Below are 5,857 nucleotides of genomic sequence, written 5' to 3'. Positions count from 1 at the left end.
TTGCTATCCAAGTTTTCTTGTGGTTTATTGTGTTGATAAAAACTATATAATCCGTCAATGGTCCTTTCAATTTTTTAGATCAACATAAAAAGGTCAGGTTTTCATGCAAAGTACAGCTAACTGAAATCTGGAAGAACTGATATGGCAGGGCACTTGATAGTGGCAAAGCAATTTCTATCATGATTTTATCCTGTACATTCTTGGATTCAATATTCAAAACTGTGTTTACCTTCACTCAATTCTCAAATATAGCCTGAACATCCACTCGGTCAGGGTTAGGATAAGAACTTGAGGTGTGCTTTTCCTAAAAGTAAACACCAACCTTCACCATTCTATTATTGATGCTGATATGAAAATTAATTCACTGACATTAAAACATCAAAGAAAAGAAGAAATTGAACCTGACCGCTTCGACTTAAACTTACACGAAAAAGCTACACCACGACCTCGGCGTTTGAAATGCAACGGAATGTAAAAATACAAGGAACATTAAAAACTGGACAAATTAGAGGCACTAGTAAATTTGAAAATTTTCCTGAAACCTGAAATAACAATATTATGAATTATTAGTATTCTTTATACTAATAAAGTAACAGCGCCAGTTGTATAACGGTATTATACCTGCCTTCCAAGCAGGCGACCCGGGTTCGACTCCCGGCTGGCGCATTTTTTAAATTTTCTGTTATCTTTACTTTACAAAGTGAGGAAGCCAATAGGGATAAGTCAAGTGTTACGCAATCCGTGAGGCTGGGCGGGCACCCTAAATTGCGTAGTCTCAAAAAACCTTTCTTCTTTTCTAACCGTCTTTTCTTTTCTATAAAATAAATGATGATGCTTTGATGGGACTCGACCTGCGCACACACCTATGCCCGCACTATTGGAAATACTTCCTCCAGCGCAGAGTATTCCAGGATTAAAAAGTATGATTCCCTCTGGGAGAGCGTGCACGTGATGGACTCCTAATTAGGTAATTTTGTTGACTTTAATTTAGCAATTCCAATTGAATAATTGTTAAATGTTTGGTCACGAAATACAATACTTACGAATCTGTTATATATCAGTGCATACATTCTTATATACATTTATATTCCCTTAATAAAACTCTGGAAAGTGTCTCTTTTAAGGGTTTAATTCGGCGATCATTTTAAAAATGTTCGTAATCGAATTTTTTATAACCATGAAAATGAACCGAAATGTAAGCTCTATTTTTTAAATAATATGATATAAATTTTATGATTCGTGCAACTTATGGCACAAAAACCATTTTTTAAGATTCTAATATTTTTAATAATCAAAGAGTTTGTAAGATATAAAGAATCAAATTTGGTTATTGTCTGATCAAATTACATAATAAAGAAAAGGAACTCGATTATATGATTCAGTAATAAGAACGACCGTTTTACAATAAATATTAATTCCATTTGCTAAGATTCCTATTTTCATGCCAATTATAATATATATTTTGACACTTGTTTCTTTTAGAAACAGGGTTGAATCATGGGAAAGAACGTTCGAACTGGACAAGCGAATAAGAGAGATTTATCACCAAATTAGTATGTCTTTAACATCGTCTCTGCCTGTCAGTACCTCGAAGTGAAAGAGTGGGCTTGCCTATCTGAATCACTTTGCGAATACAGAATGGAGCAACTAGAAGAAGTTTAATTTATATCTTGATTTTGATTTTAAGTAAAATATTATTTTGACTTGAATAGATTTAATGAATACTAAAATCAGGAGCAATAAACAATCAGAATTACAAACATCTAAACAACACTAAATTTATCTAAATCAGAGGTTGTCAAACGGTGTGCCGCGAAACGATTTCTAGTGTGCCCCCTGACAAATACAAATTTAAATATTTTTTTCTCCTAATTAATTTAAAAAGATAAACAAATTAAAATAATTACTAAAATTAAATAATCATTTTTTCCTCATTTTTCTATTAAAGAAACTCGATTTCATTACAACTGACGAAGCCACGGATATTTCGGGAATGGCACATTTGGTGGCATATATACGATTTGTTTATTCTGGGAAAAATTACAGAACAATTCTTGTTTTGCAAGCCTCTTTTAATACTACTCGAGCAATTGATATTCACGATATTAAACGATTATTTCAATATCAATAATATTTCATTTGCCAATTGTATTGGTATATGTACAGATGGAGCCCCGTCTATGTCTAGTCGTATTAATGGACTTGTTTCATTACTTAAATCTAAAAATAATGAGATAATATCATCACATTGTTGAATTTGTTGAAAAAATTCAGAATCCAATTTCGTCTTTAAAACTTGCGTATTTATCTGACATTTTACAAATATTAGAGAATTCTGTATATATATTCGAAACATATATCCCGGTTTATCAAAAAACTGAACAAGTATTTAATTAGTAGCTGAGGATAAGATGGAATGGCAATTTATCAAAACAAGCACTGACCATAATTTTACAGTTTTCAACGACCTATTTATGCGAAGCAGGTTTTTCTAAGCTGCATAATATGAAATATAACAAACACGAAAGTTTCAGAAACATTGATGCTGAACCCTTAGATCTGTCAGAAAAGATCAAAATCTGTGTTAATTAATTACTATACAATTGTATTTTCACAAAATATTGCTTACAAAATATAAAGTATTGAAAAAATTACAACAGCAAACATAAACCACCCATAATTAACTAGTATAAATACTTTATCAGCGCTCATTAAAACTTGAACTAATCTGAAGATGAACAAAGAAACGGATAACTTCTATACCAGCGATTCCCACCCGGGGTGCCGCGGCACTTTTGGTGCCTCGAGGTCTGGTTTTAGGTGCCGCGAGATCTTTAATATTTAAAAAAAATTATTTATAGTTTTATAATAATATTTTAATTCAATTAAAAAAACTTGAAAATTTAAAATTAAAATAGTTAGTTACGGCCGCTGGAATTCCACCAATCCTTGAACCCGTTGGGCTTGCGAGGGGAGACGGAAAAAGACCGGACGGTCTATCGACTTTCCCGTTTGAGTTCGGCAAGTCTCTGATATTGGATGCGACGTGTTCAGACACTTTCTCGGAGCTTAATTTTCCTTCTTCAGCTGTCAGGCAGGCTCAGTCTCTCGCAAAACCGAGAAGACGAAGATCGGAAAGTACAAGGAGCTCTCTGAACGATATCTGTTCACTCCTATCGCCGTCGAGACTTCCGGCGTCATCGGCGAAAAGTCTCTTTCCTTTTTGAAAAAGCTTGGCCGCATGATTTCTCATAAACGGGGAGACCCACGCGAGTCCAAGTGGCTTCTCGAAAGGATTTCCTTGGCTATAGTACGTGGAAACAGTGTTCCATTTACAAGGCCGGGAATTTAGTTAAACAGCAATTAAAATTTGAATTGTGAAATTTAAAAAAAAATTTCGTTAGTTATGAGTAGGGCAACCAGAAATATGACCTTAAAAAAGTTAAATATGACCGTAAAAATATGACTTTATGACTTTAAAATTCTAAAATATAACTTAAAAATATTAAAATATGACCTAAAAAATAAAAATATGACTATCGAATTTTGATTTTTAGATATTCTGAATTTGAAAATATGAAAAAATTAGACATTTCAATCAATGAATTTATTATAATATTGCATCATATAATATTTAATATTTTCTGGCTTGAAGTTTCTATCCTTTTCGAGCAATTTATTCAGCATAGAAAAGCTTCTTTCTGCAGATATTGATGTTGAAGGACATTTCCATAAGTAAATAAATGTTTCTGAGAAATACTAGAAATTCTAGCATTTTTAATATTCGTCCATGGTAACATACTTATCCACTTAAAAAAACTTGTTGATGTCACAATTATCCTCACCAAAATTAACGGAACCAATGAATTCAATTGCATCTTTAATTGTATAAAATTTTTCTTGGCATTTTCTGATTTCATCAATAATAGGGTTGTATGAAGCCATTAACTCTGCCAGATTTTTATCCAAATTTTCAGAGCTAACAGCATTTTTCGCATTCATCACAATCTTTCCACAATTTGGATAGGATAAGACAATTTCGCGAACTCTTGAAAGATGTCGACTATAATATTTTGCTGCGGTCCAACCAGCTGCCCCATTTGTTAGAACAAACATCAGGTGGAAGCAATAACTTTAAAAAGACTCCTCCGGGAGGGATTTTTTACAATCGACATTTTGATAGACGAGATTAAGTCGTCAATATATTTATAATGTGCTCTAATCTTAATGCACAATTGTGCAGAAGATGAGCAAAACAAGTATATGAATCATTTTAATATACATAACCTTCAATGTACTCCCTGCTAAGTCATATAACGGCAGCATCAAAATAAATAATAAAAAATTTTCCCTTTTTATATCATAAATTCGAATTGTGTCATCCACAATTCTACAAATTGCAGATGCATCACAAATTTCAATTTCCAAACAATTTAATAAATAAATTTTTTCAGGACTTTCAATAGTCCACAAAGAACGTTAACAAATTCTGTTTATTGATTTCCGTTTCATCAACAAGTATGAATATATCTTTTCCAGAAATAATTGTTTTAAGCATTTCAATCAATGATATTGCAAATCTGGAACAATATTTATGCACCAACTTTCGCTGTGAACAGTAAATCCGAGATTATTAAAAAAATTAATAAAGTGTTCATTTCTTATTTTGTAAAGAGGTATATTCGCCTTCGTCATCATTTCGACTAAGCAAATTCCGAAATTTCTTTGCTTCAAGTTTCGGAAGAGTGTTGAGTTGCGTTTGAAATTTTGTCTGTTCCTTTTTATGCCGGGTAGTTTCCCTGTGCTGCACCACATTAAACGTTTTCGTAAAATTAACAAAAACTGAGCATTTCAAACAAAATAACGTCCAGCTGAATCAATCTGAAATTCAGACGGGCATCGTTTAATTATTTTATTAACTTTTGATTGTTAGATTGCTTTTTTTCGGCATGTAAAATCTATAATATTTAAGCGGCCAACTACCAAAAACGTGTGAAAACGTGTTATTGTCAAAATTTAAACAAAGATTAATAAAAATATATGATTTAATAAATATAAATATGACCTAACAAAAAAATATGACCTACAAAAATAATATGACCTAACGGCATAAAATATGACCTATAAGACCTAAAAAATTAATAAAACTATTAAAAAATATAATAATAGTTTATTAATTATAGAAATAACATCAATATGACCAATAAAAAATAATATGACTTATATGACTTTTGGTTGCCCTAGTTATGAGCAATCTTTTTGGTGGTTCACATCCTTAATCTTCGGCGAATAAAAAAACAAAAAAATACGAATTTATTCTGAATTAAAAATACGAACTATGGATTTACATAGAATGGAGATTGTGCATTGCCACTACCAAGGTGTATTGTATGTAGTAAAATTCTTTCAAATGATGTGATGGTCCCGTCTAAGATGAAAAGGCATTTAGCCACTATACACTTTTCTTTAAGAGATAAGAAATCGTCATATTTCAAGAACATGTTAAAATCCCAGGAGACTCAAAGTGCCACATTCGTTAAAACACTTCACGTTTCTCAAAGAGCTTTAGATCAGGTGTTCTCAACCGGGGGCGAATCGCCCCCCTAGGGGCGAAAATTTTTTACAGGGGGCGATAATATATTTAATAAAATATTCGAAATTTAATATGTCGCGACCCACGCTGGCGACCATCCCACGCTGGCGACCATCAGCTTGACAGGTGATTTAATTTAAATTTGATATTTAATTTAAACCGGAAAAATTTATTTTAAGAAATGGTTTAGCGTCATTTTAGAAAAAAAATTATGGTTTCTCTCAAAAGATGTTAGCATGAAAAAAGCGACTCAATTTATCATTA

General features: G+C 32.1%; 1 non-coding gene across 1 annotated transcript; it reads left to right on the top strand.

Annotated features, from left to right (window-relative positions):
* Positions 1 to 595: 595 nt before the first annotated feature.
* Positions 596 to 666, top strand: Trnag-ucc. Its single transcript has one exon. It is a non-coding gene; the product is annotated as a tRNA-Gly (tRNA).
* The last annotated feature ends 5,191 nt before the right edge of the window (positions 667 to 5,857 follow it).

The sequence above is a fragment of the Octopus sinensis genome, unplaced genomic scaffold (genome assembly GCF_006345805.1).
Source record: "Octopus sinensis unplaced genomic scaffold, ASM634580v1 Contig09375, whole genome shotgun sequence".
Taxonomy (NCBI): domain Eukaryota; kingdom Metazoa; phylum Mollusca; class Cephalopoda; order Octopoda; family Octopodidae; genus Octopus; species Octopus sinensis.
This window is presented reverse-complemented; position numbering and strand designations above follow the sequence as displayed.